Raw genomic sequence first — 18,059 nt, forward strand, 5'->3', positions numbered from 1 at the left:
GAAAAACATGATTGCTAGCTTTGAGAAACTGGGAGGGCTACAAGTAAACAGGAGAATAGTATTAGAATTTAAAATGTCCTGACAAACAACAAAATGGACTCAAAAAGGGACGCAATTCAAGATATATAAGTTCTACATTTTATACTTAGACAAGAATAAGTAACTGAAAAATTAAAGGATAAGGAAAAACCCCACCAATAGATCTGCAGGAAAAGATCTAGAGTACTTATTACACCACAAACCAAACATGAGTGAAAACTGTCAGTCTTATAAGAAAAAAAAAAGCAAGTACTTGGATTTATAAACTTGTTAACTGATCTACTCTTCAAGTTGGAGCAGTATGTTCAATCTGCATATTATATTTCAAAAAAATATGGAAATAATTCAGAACACAGAAATAAAACATCCAAGGAAACGTAGGATCCAAGAGATCCTATATTTGAAAGCTTCCAAGGAAATGTAGGATTTGAGCTCTTTCTATCTTAATTTTACATTGAAAAGATTGATTGAAAACAGAGTGACTGTCTTTATATGTCCAAAAAGCTCTTCCAAGGAAGCAAAGGAATTTTCTTTTTACCTAGCATACAGATAAGTTGTGGGTTAAACTGCAGCAAGAGGGTTTCTTAGGAAAACCTTTTACCAGTGAAAAAAAGAGAATTAACAGAGTAGACACATGACAATCTTTCAAAGATTTTAAGAAATGCTAGAACTTGGAAGAAAAAGATCAGTGGTGAGTGTGAGTTTTGTAGCAAAACTGATTAGGATGAGAATCAAGAAACTTGTAAGAGGCCTTCACTGTTTTAGGGTCTTAGTAAGTGTAGGTTTCTCTTTTTTTGTGCTCATCTGTTATGCTTCTCCCCAGGCCTCAAGGGAGTAAGAGCTTATTGTTTATATACCAGAGAAGCAGAAAAAAAGAGGGTTTGATTTCAATCACTGTGGGCTGAGAAAGTCCTTGAAGAGTCGGTGGGGCTGCAGGATAGAAAAAAATTACATCCCATGCAAGAAATCCTAAGGTTTTCTTTACAGAGAAAGGCACAAGAGTGCCTAAGGAAGCATTGGTGTGGAATAGGAGAGATCTGTCCCCAGTTTCTCTTTACTCACATCTCTCTCCTTCCAGTGCCTTCCTTTTCCCCTAGCCTGACAAAAGGGAATTAAAACAATTAAGTTCAGAAAAGCTATATTAATCCATTCTCTCGCTTGCATCTCACATGACAGTTATTTTCATACATGGGTAAAATAAATGCTGGAAATACCCTGTTCTGTCTCACAGGGCTGTAGCCCTTCTGGATCTGTCAGCACACCATGGAACTGCATCAAAGATTGTATAACATGGGATTGCCCTGTTGGAAGGTGGAAGGCTTAGAGCTGGTGCAGTACTTCTGCTAAGATTTACGTTTTCACTCTTCCACTGCTGAAATTAGACAGCAAATAAGCATCAGTTTTCCTGTGCTTGAGGTTTGTGTGTTTCATACAATGCTACACTGTCTGTTCAGAGCTGAGACAGAGGTCCCTTTATCCAATATCAATGTACTGAACTGTGCACTTTGAACAGTAGGTGTTCCTGCAAAACAAATCTCTCCAAAAGGCTCTTAGAAGAGCTATATAAAAATACAGCTTCCTACACATTTTCCAACATTTTAGATGGATGTATAACTAGCAAGTCACCTTTGAAAATGCAGTTACTTGAAACCTTAAGCCAGTATGAGATAGTGCTGTCAGAAAGGACAGCTGCATTTTCCACCCACTCTTACCCTACTCATTTCCCACTGTGTTGGCCTGAGCATTTCTGCACCTCTGCATTTTAGCCAGATCAGCTCACTGGTCTGGCTGAAAACTGTAAATAAATGGCCAGATTTCAGACAGATCAAAGAGTTGATCCATCACACTTCAGAAAAGAAATTAGGAGTCTTAAGATGTCCTCCTACTTTAGAGAGCAAAGGACTAGCTGACTACCTTCAGTGTCTTCCAAATTTGAGTGCCTCACCTAAGTGCAAGATCAAAAGGCTTAAGGCACCAGAGTATGAACAAATGGATCTCCAGAGCCTGAACAACGGAGCAGAACATGGCTCTAACAATGGTAGCCAACAAATATCAGCACAAATCCCGTGCCTGGTGTAGAACCCAATATAACCAGAATTAAAAGGCAAAAAGGGTTATTAAAATGCCTAAATGCTAGCAAATCTAAGGATCAGTTACAGCAGCCTCAGGATTGCTCTTCCAAGATAAGCAGGTGACCAGGATTGATTCCTGTTGAATTTTCCTTTCAACATGGACATCAGGACAGTGTTTTAAGAAAAATGTGCAGCAAGGATCATACAATGTAAAAACAGATATACAAAGATCAGTACTGGGAAAGTTTGGGGTCTTTCAAATCAATTTTCTTACTCTCTTTAAAATTTATTTCAGGAAACTACCCATAGGTCTCTGGCAAGATGTACTCCAAAGAAGTATGAAAAACACATTGGTAGAAATCAGTTAATTGTTATCTTTACTTACTGTTAACCAATAACTGGAAATGACTTGCATTTGTTAAAATTAATCCGTTTTCCTCTTCTATCAGAAATTGTCCTTTGAACAATTGCTGATTTTCAATCAAATGTCAGTGCCCGAATAAAAAAGCTACTTGTCTTTCCAGATAAGAGGCCCTTAAATCCTACTTTCTAGTATGAGACAATTTGGATTTTTCACTTGATGAAAATACCATTCTTAACTTTTTTATTTAATACAGTGAGATAAACTTTCTGCCAGACTTTAATGAGCTCCTCCAGTGCTCCTTGACCATAGGAAAAAACAAAGGCTGATTTACACCCAAGAAAGATTCAAAACAACAGTTCAAGTTTCCCTTGACAAAAAGACAAGTAGTCTCCAAATCAAACAGCAATGTGGGAAGACAATGCAAGAGTATTCACCAAATCTCTAATGAAGCTGATTAAGTGATTACAGCCTTTCAGCTATCTAGCTGCAGTGGGCTCTTATTCAAATCAATCTTTGCCCTGATACCCATCGTGAGAAACTATCCCCACAAGTAGAGTCTTGTGTGTCAGGCTAGAGACATATCCATTTTTAGTGTGTTTGTGTGGGGAGAATGAAGATACAATTCAAAGATGTAATGATAACAGAAGTGCCATATGTATGGGATGAGCTAGATATTTCCAGATGCCTGGAGAATGTGCTGACTACTTATGCTGTTAATAAAACATGCTGCGATTTCTTTCCTGACAAACCAGAATTCAGACTTTAGCATTCCCAGTATGGGCATTATGTAAAGATGTTTAGAATGAAATCTCCAATTAATCTTAACTACAGCATGGCTACAGAAAATTCAAATATAATTTATATCCTTCTGGATACAAGGCACCAGGTAAAGGGGAGATTCTAACATCCCCCTAACATCTGTCTAGAAGTTTTGGATGAACAAAATATATCACGGTTCTGAACCTACTGACAGGCGACTGTGGGAAATACTCTGTGATTCCACTTTTATAGCCTCTTACTGTCTTCTGTTGCAAATACAACCTGTGAACAAGACTGTGCCTTTCCAGCTATCGCTTACGTAAGCCCAGGTCAGGCTCCGACAGCGAAGCCGACAGTGAAGCTCCCCTCGAGCCAGGGACAAAGGGCCACAGACCGAGCCCTCCACCTCCATGAACTGCTGCGAGCAACTTCCACTTCCACACAAAACACTTCCACCCGCTCCTTGTAACCTGGCAGCGCCAACAGGCCGACACCGCCGGCGCTGCGGCGAGCCGGGGAAAGCAGCAAGAAGAAGGCAGGGGGAGCGAGGCAGGGGGAGCAGGGCGGAGCCCGCCGGGCGCCACCGCCCAGCGCGCCCCGCCGGCGGGCGCCGCAGGTGCGGCAGCCGAGCCGCCGCCCTGAGCCTCGGCACCCCCCGTTGCCACGGCGAGGGAAGACGGGCAGCCGGGTGTCGCTGGAAGCGACAGCCCCCGGTGAAAAGGCGGCTGGGGAGGCGGCCGGGGAGCTGCCGGGCTCCGCAATGGCGCGGCGCCCAGGGGAGGTTGCCAAGCAACCGGTCCGGCGGCTGCGGCACCGCGCTGCGCAGGGGGAGCGCCGCCGCCCGCGGGCTGCGGAGACTCCCGCAAAGCCTCCTCTGACACACGGCCTGTTCCAGAGGGAGAGCTGCCCCTGGCAGCTTCAGCCGGGCCCGGTCACACGGGAGAAGCAGGAGGGCGGGAAGGAGCAGGTGTTCAGGGCAGATAACGGCAGGAGAGGCAGACGTGCAGGGGGGCTGCTGTGGGGAACCCGCCCTTCCTCTAGAGCCACCGGTGAGGGACAGCGGAGCACCGCCGGACGAGGTCCCCCCCTGCTGTCCCAAGAGCTGAACTGAGCAGCGATGGAGCCGAATTCGGTTTACCACCAGGGCGGGAAGAAAGTGGGGGATCACCATCCCTCGTTCAGTTAAATTTGTGTACCGTCTGTATTGGATACAGAGAGTCGGCCATGCTGCCTACTGCCTGCAGCCAGCCAATTCCCCTGCTCCGGGTGGGCGGGTGTGTTATGGGGCTTTTTTAAATAGGAAACGGTGACTGTAAAACCATAGAAACGGACCTGGGGAGTGGGGTGCTGGGACAGTTTTTACATCATCTCCACTCATTTCAAGCTGTTAGTATATTTTTGATAAAAAATTAGCCTCATCCACTACATGCCAAAACGCCTGAGTTTTGACTTGGTATATGTGAGAGGACATGAAGAAGTACATGTCCAATTTGTAACTTTGCAAAATAAACAAAGAGAATCTGGATCTAAACGGAGGATTTTCTAAATAGGCTTGTAATTGCAAAGATAGCTGACTAGTAACAAACAACTGCCTCTTGAGAAACTTCCAAACCCAAAACACAATAGGCATGGAAAGTGCGAGGACCATCCCACATGGGGGAAACAAATATCTCCATGGATAACAGATGAGAATTTCCCCCACGGGAACTGTACTGACACTGACAGGCTCCCTGCAGCTGCACAGCACCAGCTGCCAAGGGGATCCTGCAGGAGTTAATGCAGCTTGAAAGAAGCATTAACTCCCTGGATATCTATCAGCCTTCAAGGGCAGGATGCCACAAAATGTTTCCTCATAAGCACTACTCATGCCCCTACTATGGAGCTGCACCTGGAAACATTTCAGGGCCTCTAAAGGAGAGGGGAATCACACACACACAAAAGCACAACTACAAAAAAAGCACAACTACACAGCACAACTTCCTTTCTCATGCACGGTCCCCACCAGATTCCCTTTGCCACTGGAATGGAAGAGTTGGCTTTGTTTCAGTAAAGTGCCACTTCAAATAAACCAGAAGCAAAGTGGCTTCAGTGATTCTGGAAATTAAGTCACAGACGAGGTCCCATATTTACTTTTAAATATTTTTTTTGTCTTATGATGGTTTATGGGTTAGCAGTTTTTACTATATCCTTAGGGACAGAGTGCAGATGGGTCCAAGCCAGGTACTAGTTACAGGTTGTCATGTCTCATGCTAATTGCAGGTGGGGCTGACAGTACCGTTTATTACTGAGATACTTGACCTTGACCTGTCCTGTTTTTCCTTTTTTTTTGTTCCCCCCTTGCTTGGTTATGCCAAACTTCAAGTGCTGGGGCTAAAACTTTCCATTTTTGCCTCAGACCAATTTTTGGAGGGAAGCGTTCAGCTCAAGCAACTATTTCCAAGAAAAAGTTACATTATATATATTTCCCCTTAAAATTTTATAGCTGCCAATTTTCAAAGCCTGAATAAGTCACATTCTGAATTTTGGACTTTTTCTTTTGGAATGGTATCTATAATACTTGCCTAGAGTTGAAAAATTTTGAAAAATTAGTTTGCATGCATTTGAAAGAACACCCCAGAGATTTAAAGTTGTGCATTACAAAGACAATGCATTTTTCTGTTACTATTTCATTGTCCATCTGAGGGGATTTTTGTGCAGCTGAGGTCTGTCTTTGTGGACTCTGCTGGCCCAGGAGTGGGAATGCTTTCATCTTTTTGTTCTAAATCATCCTGTATGTTGGTTATTAAAGAAACCAAACCAAAAACAAGAAAAAGCCATAAAAACCCAGAAGGAAATACAGAAGGGAAAAGGGGGCATTTAGGAAAAAAGGGTCAGGCTGAAGACCGGCAGCATAAGAAACCTCCAGGGAAATGATACGTGTAAGAACTGTCCTGCCTGGATAAAGCAACTCTCTCAAAGGTTGGCTACAGTAGTCCTTCAGGCTGGTTGGAGGGACATGAAAAAACTAAAGACTTGTAGATTATTATGATCAAGAAATTCATCTAGGTTGATCAGTTTGACCTCAAGGAGACCAGGCTGGGAAACAGTCAAGGAAAAGGGAAGCAGGGGAGCCAGTATAATGGGGCAAGGAGAGATAGGAGGAAAGCAAAAAAGCTTGGGATGAATGGGCAAGAGAGGGAATAAAAACCTGAGATAAGTGGACTGGAATTAATTGGAAGGATGGACAAAAAGATGTGAAAATGTGTTTATAAAGGAGTATAAAGGTGGCAAGGGCTCTGTGAAGTATGTGTAAACATGTATTCAATAACTCATTCATATGTGTAGTCGATATGGTCTCCCTAAAATAGTGTACAAACCACTCCAATAAAAGCACCTATTACTGTAGGAAGAAGGACTTGAAATGACAGCATAGAATTGAGATCTGCTTAATTTTGGTCCATTTTTCAGTAGTCACTGTAATGCAGTGTTCACTGTCTGATGTCGTATACAATATGGATGAGCTCTTAAAAGCAGTGAGATTTGTTTTGGAAGCGGCTTCCTTGATTCATTGGTGCTGCACAGGGATCAGGAGAAGTGACTAGTGGGAAGGGGAAAAAAAGGATGCTAACTATGTGGGCAAAAAGCACTGTCCTTTGTGCAAGGTCTGTATACTGTCTTGGAGGAACTGGGCATTGCCACAAGTAGGGTTTTGCCTTCTGTGGCATCACATGCCTGTATCTATTGGCATCTGCATCTAAGCCAATCTGAGCTCCTTTCATATTACTGGAGAAAAATAGGTCTTTTAAAAGGCAACTCTTCTGACCTGTTTCAGATATCTACCTTACGATGAGGCAAGCTGTGCCCTAGAAGTGCCTGTCTCTGGGACTGACTAGAAAGGGCGAGAGATGAGTACCTCAGTACTGCCTGATGGCAGGCAATTCACTCCAACTGCTGTTTTCACAGGTGGCTACAAATCATATGTGTGATTTCCTAGAATGTAAGACAGCCTTAATTCAGTGTTCCACAACTGAGTGCTTGATTCTGCCACTTACTAACATACTTTTAATGCAATTTTTAAAATGTGAAAGTATTTAGTAGATCCTTTACTTCCACACCTCCTTACTAAATATCAGCCACTTACTTTGCACCTATTACCATTGTTCTCATTTTGTGTTCTGAGAAGCAGAATCATGTGTGGTTTGAGAACAAGAATGACATATGAAAATATATGGGGTCTGCGTTCTGATAAACACTGACAGACACGGGGAGAATTGAATGTTCCTGTTGTAGTACTTAACAATATATATTAATTACTGTAATTTTAATAGTTATTATGAGTTCAAGTTCTGCCAACTGTCCAGAGCTTCACACTACAGGCATGTCTACAGCTGAGTAACTATGTATTTTAAATGAAGATGTCACCAGTGGGAGATACATAAGGCTGGATGTATATTCAAAACTTGGCAACCAAAAGGGAGAAATTAAACCAAACAGCATGAAATTAGATCCTATGATGAGTAATATGGTTGGTGATTTGTGCAGAACACAGCCAAATGGTTATATAGGATTTCCCAGATCATTGTACAGGAACTCTTAGAAAACTTTAGAGCTGCATCTTCCTCCCCTCAACGTCCCACACAAAGGAAGAGAGCAGATATCATCGCTACTCCCTGGTGACCTGACCAGCACATTTGTTTCTCTGGGTAATGAAAAGCTCAGTCAGATACATAACATTAGAAAGCATTAAACAAGTCTCTATTAAATTGAGAAGATTTTTTTTTTTTTTATCTGAAAGGAAACAGAGTAGTTAATTGGCCCACAATTAAATAGAAATGCCATTAAAAAAATCCTGAAAACAGTTTGCAGGCCCAATTCTGTTTGCTTTTTATAGTGTCCTAAAAACCTAACTGTCATATCAAGACATAAACCGAGAGTATTCTGAACACTATAAAAACATCTTTATGGATCAATTTATCCTGAGGGACAAAGTGCTTGTGGCTGACACATGTGCTTAAGTAAGAGCAGGAAGGTAGTATCACTATTCCATCAAGAAACTTGAAAGGCCTGAGGGAGCAATGCACATTCATAAGTGTAGGATGAGAGGAGATGGTTATGAGTGTTTATTCTGACATTCTGCACAGTGTGGATTATACCAGTCCCCTGATTTAAAATGAGTCTCAGCTGGAACACACCAAATTAATGAGAAAACCTTAGTAAGTTATCTTATGGCAAAGTATTATTGCAATAACATGGGTGCCTTGTTTCATACTTGGACATCACTTTCCTGGGTAGTGATGTTAAGAAAAAAAGAAGTGGCACAGAAGTATAGAAATGTGCCAGAAATGGAAAGCTGAATACTTACATCATGTATCTGCCCCAAACTAATTTTTTAGAGCTCCTGATTGTTTTCATAAGAGGAAGAAAACAATTAACAGCTCTAAAGTTCAGCCACTTTCTTTAAAAATGCAGATTCAGTTTCAAGGTAACATTAAAAAAAAAAAAAAAAGGAGGAGTGGAGGCTTGTTCATGATAGTATTTTACAACTATGGGGAAAAGAAGGATTGCTGAGGACAATCTACAAAATCCTAAGCTAAAACACAACTGCAGCCAATTGTAACTGGACTGTTTGGAACTGAAATTTGTTCAGTGGAGTTTCCATAATTTTTTTCTAGTTCGGAATAATTTCCTAAGTGTACAGGTTTTTATTATATACTCCATTTGCATTTATTGGTACGTGTGAATAAACAACAGAGCAGATATTAAAAACTTCCTCAGAAGAGTTTTTTCCTTTCCCGCTATGTTTGAGCCAGCAAAACAGGTTCTGATTAGAGGGAATACAGGAGCTCCCCAAAGAGTTCGTAGAAGCCTTCCTTGCTCACAGCATCACCTGCAACTTGGAGCGGTACCACAGCAAGGAGGTTTTCCCACTGGAGCTGTGCACACCACACTGCTTATTTCCATACAGAAACATGGATACACAAATCATATTTCCTTTATAATGTATTCTACTTTTTTCATATAAACTCAATTTACCTTTCTAAAATTTCTCTTTCCCCCACCCTACATTTGACTGCTTCTTGCCCATCAGTCCCTCTTCTCTAGATTCCCAGATGATATTTCCTCTTCTTATCACAATTCCAGAGCTGTTTCCCCATCCTCACAATATTTATACCATCTCACCAGCTCACTCCATTTCTGCATCATATCCTTCATCTTTCTCACTAAGGACAGATTATTTTCAGAATGTGTGAATCCATGAACTAATTTGGAAGTGAGGTCAATACTGAGAAAAGCTATATAATCCCTTTCCCAGCAGTGGAGAACGCTTCTCCAGAGTTCCCAGCCCCTGCCACTCCACAGAGCAAGATATCAGCATGAGTAATAACACCCAAGTGTCTCATACAACATTAAAGGTCATCATCATCATCATACTGTGAGGCTTATGTTCATTTTTTTTTCCCCTGAAGGATACTAGTGGAGTAAAGTACCAGATTTCTCTCTGTGAGAGTAACCTGCCTTTGGCTTGGCTTAGAGGGCCAAAGCTTTGCTTAGATCAAAAGATCATGTTATTCATAAAATCTTACGCTGGCAAAAGCACAAATATCTTTTTACAGTCACAAATGTTAAGTTCTGTGAAGCACTTTAAAATGTTAACTCTAACTGAAAATACCATAAAAAAAAATTGAAACAATAAGTCTTGATAATGTTTCTTACTATTGCATATGTTTAGCCAAACATAACTACAAAAGTAAACCTGTTTGCATGATGTAAAATGTTATTCTATTGAAAAGTAACTCTTATAAGTGTGGCCCAGTAACATTTACAGTCTATTTCTTTCTAATCAAATTGACTTCCTTAATAACTTTAAAGATTTCCATCTTCCCATTGCTTCTGAGAGTAAAATTCTGTGCTTTCCATTTCATCTATTAGTATTTTCCAGAAGCTAAAGGAAAGTAAAGCTCAACCTGCTCCCCAGTACTTTCAAAGCATATTTTCATTTCTTCACTAGGAGAACTTTTCAGTAGTATTATTGTGGTGCTTGGGAGGCTGTTTACTGTCAGCACTTTTGTGGTGCTTCTCATTTTATAAAATGGAAACCAGCCTCTGCACTGAAAAATCTAACCTGTGTGAATGCATTTGCACAAGGTGTTAGTGCAGCCATCACTGAAGTCTCAATCTGCAAACAATCGTGCAGTGTTTGCCCCATGTCTGCTTTCAGGTTAACACAACTACAGATGGAAGATTTTTTCATCCTGCCTGGTGTCAAGTACTTATCTTTTAGTTTCCATGGTTGCATTATTGACTTTCAGCAAAGAGAAAACACATGGAGCTCACACACTCTACAAATACACCTGTTAAACTCTTGGGATACGACCTTGCGTGCTGCAGTGCCAGTTAAAATACCTTTGCCAGAGCCTTCCAGGAGGGAAGACTTATCTAACAAAGCTTGCCTTGTAGCCCAAAAAGTAGGATTTTCCACTGGTTTGCCGTTGGTACAAATATTTACTAATGCACAAAATACAATGAGCATACTTAGATATAGGCTGTCAAATTTCAACTATCCTGGGCAGAGTTCTTGTTTCATTGTAGTATTTGTTTAGAAATTTGCCATACACTTGCCTATAAGCACATGGTTTGTTTAGATACTCAGGTGCTGGCACCTGTTTATGGAATTCATTTTTAAACAGCAAATTCAGATCCCAGTGTCTAGGCAAAGGACATTTGTTTCTAACCTTGCTCCATGCAGTTTATGATTAATTAAACTCCGACTGCTATTTTTCTTGAGATCACAGACTGTCAATTTTTTTTGCATGTATCTGTCTCCATTTTGTATACATGTATGGAATCCAGCTCCTACTATATCTGTTATCCTGCTGAGACAAATGGGTGAGTCTAGAACAGAGTGTATTGCTTTAGAGAACTTGAGTCAGACTCCTAATTTCAGAGTGAGTCATTTTTCATTTATCATCAAACAAAACTACATTGGGGTCAAATTCTGTGGAGGATTTTGCAGTTACACTGAGGATAGTGAGACATGGTGAAGATGGTATAGAAAAAAATAATGTATAATTAACACCCATTTAGATAGGAGGACTGTTTCTGCCCCACTCTGAAAGCCTGCTGGTAATTCAACTAAAGCAACACTCACCCTGCTGTGAGAAGATAATGACAGCAGTAGATGGGAAAATGTTGTAGCCTTAATTAAGTTAATTCAGTATCAGTGTCCAGAAAGCTATGGAGTCATAAGGTAGCAGGCCAAAATAATCAGGTAGGCTTGTACAGTTCCATACAGCACCAATGCTGCCTTTGAAACCAAAGTGCTAAGCTAAAGGCTGGCTGAACCTGCTGCCATCCTTCATTTTGCTGCAGTGTTGAATGGTACCCAATATTTTGGCTAGAGTGGGTCGTTTGACATCTGAATTACTCAAAAGCTGTACATTACAACTCCATTTAAGACCAGACGATCAGCACCATATGGCATAAAACCACGACAAGGCCACGTCAAAAGAACGCTTGCTGTATGTTTAAAACCTGGACGTTCATAATTTTTAAATACGTGCCCGCTCATGCTGTATGTTATCAGTTTGTGCAGGTGAGGTAGCTATGCCCCACATGGGGCAATCATTATCTTATTGAACATGAGCCTCTTGGTGTAGTTTGCATTTTTAATGGCATCAATGGCAACTACCTGTGAGGATCTCCAGAAAGATGGTGAGAACCAACTAGCATTAGCTAGAACGATTCATCTGGCCAAAATCAGCATGTTTAAGGGAAACCAAGCAAAGAATCAAGCAGCAAGTAGGATCACAATTACACAAAGCCTTAGAGAACTTACATAGAACAATTACTGAACTTCAGCTTGAGAGACATAAAAATAAGTTATTGCTGATATTTTGATTTTTAAATTTTTTCCATATAGTATGAACAACCTGACAGAGTTTTGTTTGCATAATAGTTTCCATCATGTGAATCTCCTAATAACGCATTCAGCATTGCCCAATAAAATTGTTGAGACTGGATTTATTTCTTTAATGGAACTATAAATGGTGAGATATTTCTTTCAATTGAATTAGAAAGAAAATATTAACCTTCAGATTCATATGTCCTTTCAGTTTGAATGCTTATAACAACAAAAACTTCACCATTAATAGAAAAAGTACATTTCTAGTCTGCTTATTGGAAAAAGTTTGAAAGTATTATTTTCCTAATCTACAAGTTTAAAAAATGATGGGCAAGAATGATGAATCTATGTTGCTGTGTTTTTTAATAGGAAGATTAAAAACTGGGTTTGTGTTTATTTAATAAGCAGGGTGGTAATAACTGCAGCATTAAAATGCATTTCCAGCCAGTTTTTACAATTTTTTTTTTGCTACAATCTATTTACTCTGGATTGTGTCAAGTAGGCTGCTCAGGCAGTATATGAGTTTGAATCTTGTTGCTCCTGTTTAAATTTATTGAAATCTGGCCATTCAACACTTCTCTAAAATAATTTCTAGATATGCTCAGAAAAAGCTTCTTAGCAGCTTGTAATAAATACTTAGAGAGCTGCCATATGTTGGCTGTGTTTCTACATTAGCAGCCCCTTCAGTGCAGTTAATACTGAGAGCTGCTGAGGCACTCAACACTGAAAGCAGGAGTGGAAGCAAAGCCCTTCTGCTGGTCCCAAAAGATTCAGAGGCAGAAAGAGGAAGCAGCCTAACTTCAGTTGGAGGTAGGGGTTGGAAAAGGAACAATAGTAGGTTCAGAGGCAAAAATTAGAGAAGTTGCAAACTTGGAATTTGAACTGAATAGCATGAATATAGTTACTCAGTGTTTCTTTAAATTGTCCTCTGTCAGCATTTTGGTCCCAAACCTTCCTTACAGCATATCCTCACAAGCATGCATTGAGTACAGAATGATTAATTTCCTCATCTTTTTTTTTCTTTAATCCTAAAGGCATTTAGTAATTCACAGCATCATTTGCCTCTCCTCATTACCACCTCTGGGAAATGGAGGTACATTATTTGTCTTTCAGAGACAGTAACAGAGGAGCAGGAGATACAGGTGACCATTGGCAGAAATGTCTTCTAACCCAGCATTTCTAAGACTGATGGGTGTCTGCAAGATGAGAGAAGGTACAAGAAATGGATTTATTCGAGTGACTTCAGGAAGCCTCTAGAAAGGAGGCTCTGGGATTCCTGATGCCTGCTTGGCAAGCTGGGACCAAGGGCAAAGAGGAACAAGAGGGCTCTGATGGGTGAGAGGTCACTTCCACTCAGGGGGAGTGTAAGACCAGGGTCTGCAGCTGCAAAGGATACACACTGTGGTTTGGAGAAGCTGGTGGGAGCATGTCTATGGCCTTAAAATGTTGGAAGCAACACAGTAAAAATCTTGCTTGAGATTTTCGTGCTCCAGCCGAGAGCTGAATGCATAACAGGGGATTACAGTTGCATTTCTTGCTACCAGGTATGAATCAAGCAGATAGACTATGTTAGATTTCAGTGTCCTCTCCATTGCTTTAGTGGGAGAGTTTTAGGGCTACTCAGGGGTGGAGCAGGGCTGCAGGTAGTGACCACACAAATCCATTCATCAAGGTCTGTGAGGAAATCAAAGAAGCAGCACTGGCAGCATAACTGGTGCTGGGCTCTTGCTCTTGCTGCAGGGTGGGTACACTGGTCTCTGCTGTTGAGATCTGATGCTTATATGAGTACAGAGTACACTTCAATTAGAGTAATTCAGTATTTTGGTTGTAATAGCCCCTATACTTAAGTTTCACACAAGGTAGGGAGGGTCAGCTTTCTCTTAGGGTCCAGTTTTGCTTGAACTCCTAGAGAAATACCCAACTTTATTCCTACTGAAAGGTAACTGGATCATGCTTTTACATGATACAGCCATTTATGTGCCTCTATTTCCCAAGACCTAATGTTCACGATAAATATACTTAAAATCTGTAAGAATTCTGCTTCAATATTTTCCTTTAAGGCCCATAATAGCTCAATTGATTGTATTATTATTTTTTTAAACATAAAAGTTAATCTATAGATTGTCTTTGAAGCTACATGCTCATTTGACCTACTAACTGGCATTTTATGAACACTGGCAAAATTCTGTGATTACAAATATTTTTTCTCTGAAATTGGTGCAGTCTAATAAATCAATGAGAACAGAGCCAGGTATTTACCCACTTGCCTAATATTGAGAATGTGAGTCATCCCATTGAAATGCCTGTTTTGTTGAGTGGGGCCTAATAGAACATATGAGAGCATCATTATTTAATGCATTTATCACCAGAGGAAATTGCAGATCATTTGGACGTGATCATTCATCGTTTCTCCAGATCTGTTCAAGAATGAAGGAATTTTTATCATCTAGTGAAGAGACCTTCAGACATTGCAATGGCTGAGCCATAGCCAGATATACATATTGTAAACATTGATCAGAAAAATCCAGCTAAGCAGGCAACCTGCAGAGATGGCGAGAATGTGTATGAACCTTCTCAGCATTTCCTAGGTATCTATCTATGGAATCATCTAAAGCCAACACAGCATCTAGCATTCAAATCCCAACAGGCAATTTTCTGTTGCTTCACTAATCACCACAAAAGAAAAAAAGTTTACCTTTACGCAGGTGCATGAAAATTTGATGAAGTGCCACTTACCACCTTATAATAGAAAGCAACAGGGAAAAAACTGATTGCACATTCTCTATTTTTTCACAAACTGGTTACTGAGCCCCTTCTCTGATCTATGACTGTGTAAGTCAATGCATTTCCATGTTGTTTTTCCCGACTAAAAGCATTATTGGTGTAATTAAGAGAAGGTAAGGAAAAGGCCAGAAGGTTTGAAAGAAGAGTCAGGGGGTGCTGCATGAGCTTCCCACTCCTGAGTCATTCTGCTGTGTCTCTCCCAGTGGGTATCATGCTTCTAAAAAAAATAATGAAGGAATATTTTTTCTCTCTCATGCAATACTGAATGAAGTTTTAAAATAAAAATTCCATTTCTTATATATATAAACAATTCACAAAACATATGTGTTTCATATGGTATATGCAGCAGTGCAAAACCATGTTTAGTCACAGACAAGTCCTCCATTCTGTCTTCCATCAGGGAGAGGCTGTTTTGGGAGATGAGGGAGGGGAGAATCCTATAAATCTCCTATGCCTCCCCGGAAAAAAAAGACAAATTTTAGGAAGTAAAGGAGAGCCTCACACTGGAAAATGTATAAAGAAGCAACAGTATATCTCTGCATAAAAATTGTGCAATCCCAGGGATGCAGTTGTGTGCTTTAAAACACACTCCAATTTGTATTCTGAATACAGCACCAATATAGCCTCCAGTAGAAAAAAAAAAACACCTTGTGGATGACCACCTTAAAACAACAGCAACATATTACCACAATTAAGATGAAAATCACAAACTCAAAGTCCTTACTGCAAACATGCAAGCTTAAAAAACATAGGACCAGAAAGCTCCAAAGAGCAACATCATTTTTCATTATTGTGCTAAGATCCAATTAAAGGCTATGAAAAATCCATGCAGTGGCAAAGATGGCTATTATTTCCTCTCCTCTTGCTCTATAATATTAATTGAAAACTAGGTGTGGCACCACAAGAGAAGAATCTTGGTAAAAAACCAGCTAGAATTTGTTGGTTTGTAGCATTCTAATTAAATACATGTTTTCTTACCTGATTAAAAGAGAATTAAAAATCATAGCATAAGAAATATCCATACACTTGTAGATAGATGATGAGACGCTCGTTCTACTGCAGGTACAGGTTCCTGGGCAAAGAAGCTTGTAAACTCTTGATTTCACTGAAATGAAAAAGGAAAGAAATAAAGAACCTCCCCATAAAAGCAACAAAGGAACCTCTGCAGTATTCTGTAGTCTCTTCGCCTGCTTCCTGTTCTGAGATTCACTCCTTGAATCCCAGCATCGATCAGAAAATTGGTTGTGGGGGAAAAAAAAGGGAGGGGGGGGAGAGCGGAGAGGGAGGGGAAACGAAGCGGCAGCGGATTCCGTGCTGGCTCCACCTCCTGGCAGGACCGAGCGCTCTGGAGTCCGCACACCCTGCCCCGCACAGCTTGTGCACCGCGTTACCCTCGAGTACACAGCTTTAAATACGGGAACACTGAGCAGTGCTTACCAATTCCTGACAACTGGATTGAGATTTAAACTACACAACATGATTCTTTAATTTTTAAAATTTTTTTACAATGAGGAATGTATTTGAATAGATCAGTATACATGTAATTGCAGAAAAGTCAAGGTTCTGCTTGATATCTTTATTTTTCTATGTACTAATGCATGTTCTGTTTAGAAATTAAGAAATCATTCTTTATTCAGAACTCTCCACTACAGAACAGTAGAAAATAAGAGTGCTGGTTTTTTCCCCTTTGATTATTGATCCCGGAAAACATAAATGACATTTATATATTTATTGAAAGCCAGAGGGGCAAAACAAAAAAGTAAGACAGAAGGAATGGATGCTTGGATGTAGCCAGGTCTATACTGGCCACATCCATACTACATCTACATTACATTATTGCTCAGTAAAGGGGTTTTAGGGTGATCTGTTTTACTTACTTTAATCCAAGGCCCTACTGCATTTTATAGCATCTTAGAACAGATCTTTGGTATTCTGGGTACTATTAGTTGTAAAAGACTAATATACAAGTTGACTGCCTCACCCCAGTTGTCTCTAGCCACAATTCCCATAATAGCCGTGTTGGATTTAGTGTTACTAAAGGATACCTTATACTGGAATGCTATATAGCTGGCTGTTTCTACTTTTATCTTCTATTTCTATCACATACACCTGCTCTGTCACATCACACAGCTAGCAGCCACCTGCATGCTCAGCAATTCTCAGCTGTGGAGGAAAATTTAAACATACCAAAACATGGGGCCTGGGGGGGGAAAAAGTGCAAAGCTAACTAGGAATGGATCTAGATGAAAACCGTGGAATTTATAATTAGGATCCATGATCTAACTTTTTGTGATCCATGATCACAATAATCAGTGTTGTCAACACAAGGGAGTAGCTGAAGAGACTGTCCGTTTGAGTAATGACTGATATTTGTGTCAGCTTAAACCATTCATCACGGTTATCCCAATGCCTTGGAGTGTCCAAGAAAATGATACATTTTCATGCTTGTTCAAGCCCTACAATGGGATGTTGTACTCTGAAAGAACACCAAAATACTAAAATAGTGCAAGCAGTGATAATAATAGGTCAAAACACCTATTGTGTGAGCATGGACTGAGCATCTGAGAAATTCCCTTGGCACCAAAAAATGCACTCTAGTTTGACTTTAAGGAATTTTTTCCTTGAAGTAGTGCTTTATACTACCCATACTTGTAAGGGGCTTCCCTGCGAAGGGCCGCCAGTGTTACCCGCAGTGGGCGCTGTCCGCGGTGCTGGAGCGCGGCCTGGCTCCACGGGCACCGCTCCTCAGTGCCCGCACTCCCCAGTAGGGCACGCAGCACGAGATACTTTGGAGTAACTTTGACAACTTTGTATAAATATGGAAATGCACCATGAATGCATGTAGGCCTACTTGAGATCGAAAATGCTGAAGCTGATATTCTAAAGCCTAATTCTAAAGTCACTTCTTTAATGTATTTTTCGCAAAATTATAATTTCATTGGAATATGTAATATTAAAATTTTGACTATTAATTAAACTTCATAAATTAACTAAGAACTTCTAAGAAAAAGTAACAATCATTTGAATTAATGAAATCTGTAATACTAAAAATGAGATAAAACTGTTACAAGAAATTTGGAGATTATATGAATATTACTTGTAATAGTACTAATATGTAATTCTTAGCAGTAGAGTAGCAATTTAGTTAACGTTGTACTGT

The 18,059-nt window shown here is 40.3% G+C and overlaps 1 protein-coding gene across 4 annotated transcripts in view; it reads right to left on the reverse strand.

Moving 5' to 3' along the window:
- Positions 1-16,185, reverse strand: part of SCN2A (sodium voltage-gated channel alpha subunit 2) — a 76,393-nt gene extending 60,208 nt beyond the window's left edge. For all 4 annotated transcript variants that reach the window (XM_032114387.1, XM_032114392.1, XM_032114389.1 and 1 more), the window contains exon 1: positions 15,878-16,185. The gene's annotated coding sequence lies outside the window, so the exon portion shown is untranslated. The remainder of the gene's footprint in view (positions 1-15,877) is intronic.
- Positions 16,186-18,059: the final 1,874 nt, after the last annotated feature.

This window comes from Corvus moneduloides, chromosome 7 (assembly GCF_009650955.1).
Source record: "Corvus moneduloides isolate bCorMon1 chromosome 7, bCorMon1.pri, whole genome shotgun sequence".
NCBI classification, from domain to species: Eukaryota; Metazoa; Chordata; class Aves; order Passeriformes; family Corvidae; genus Corvus; species Corvus moneduloides.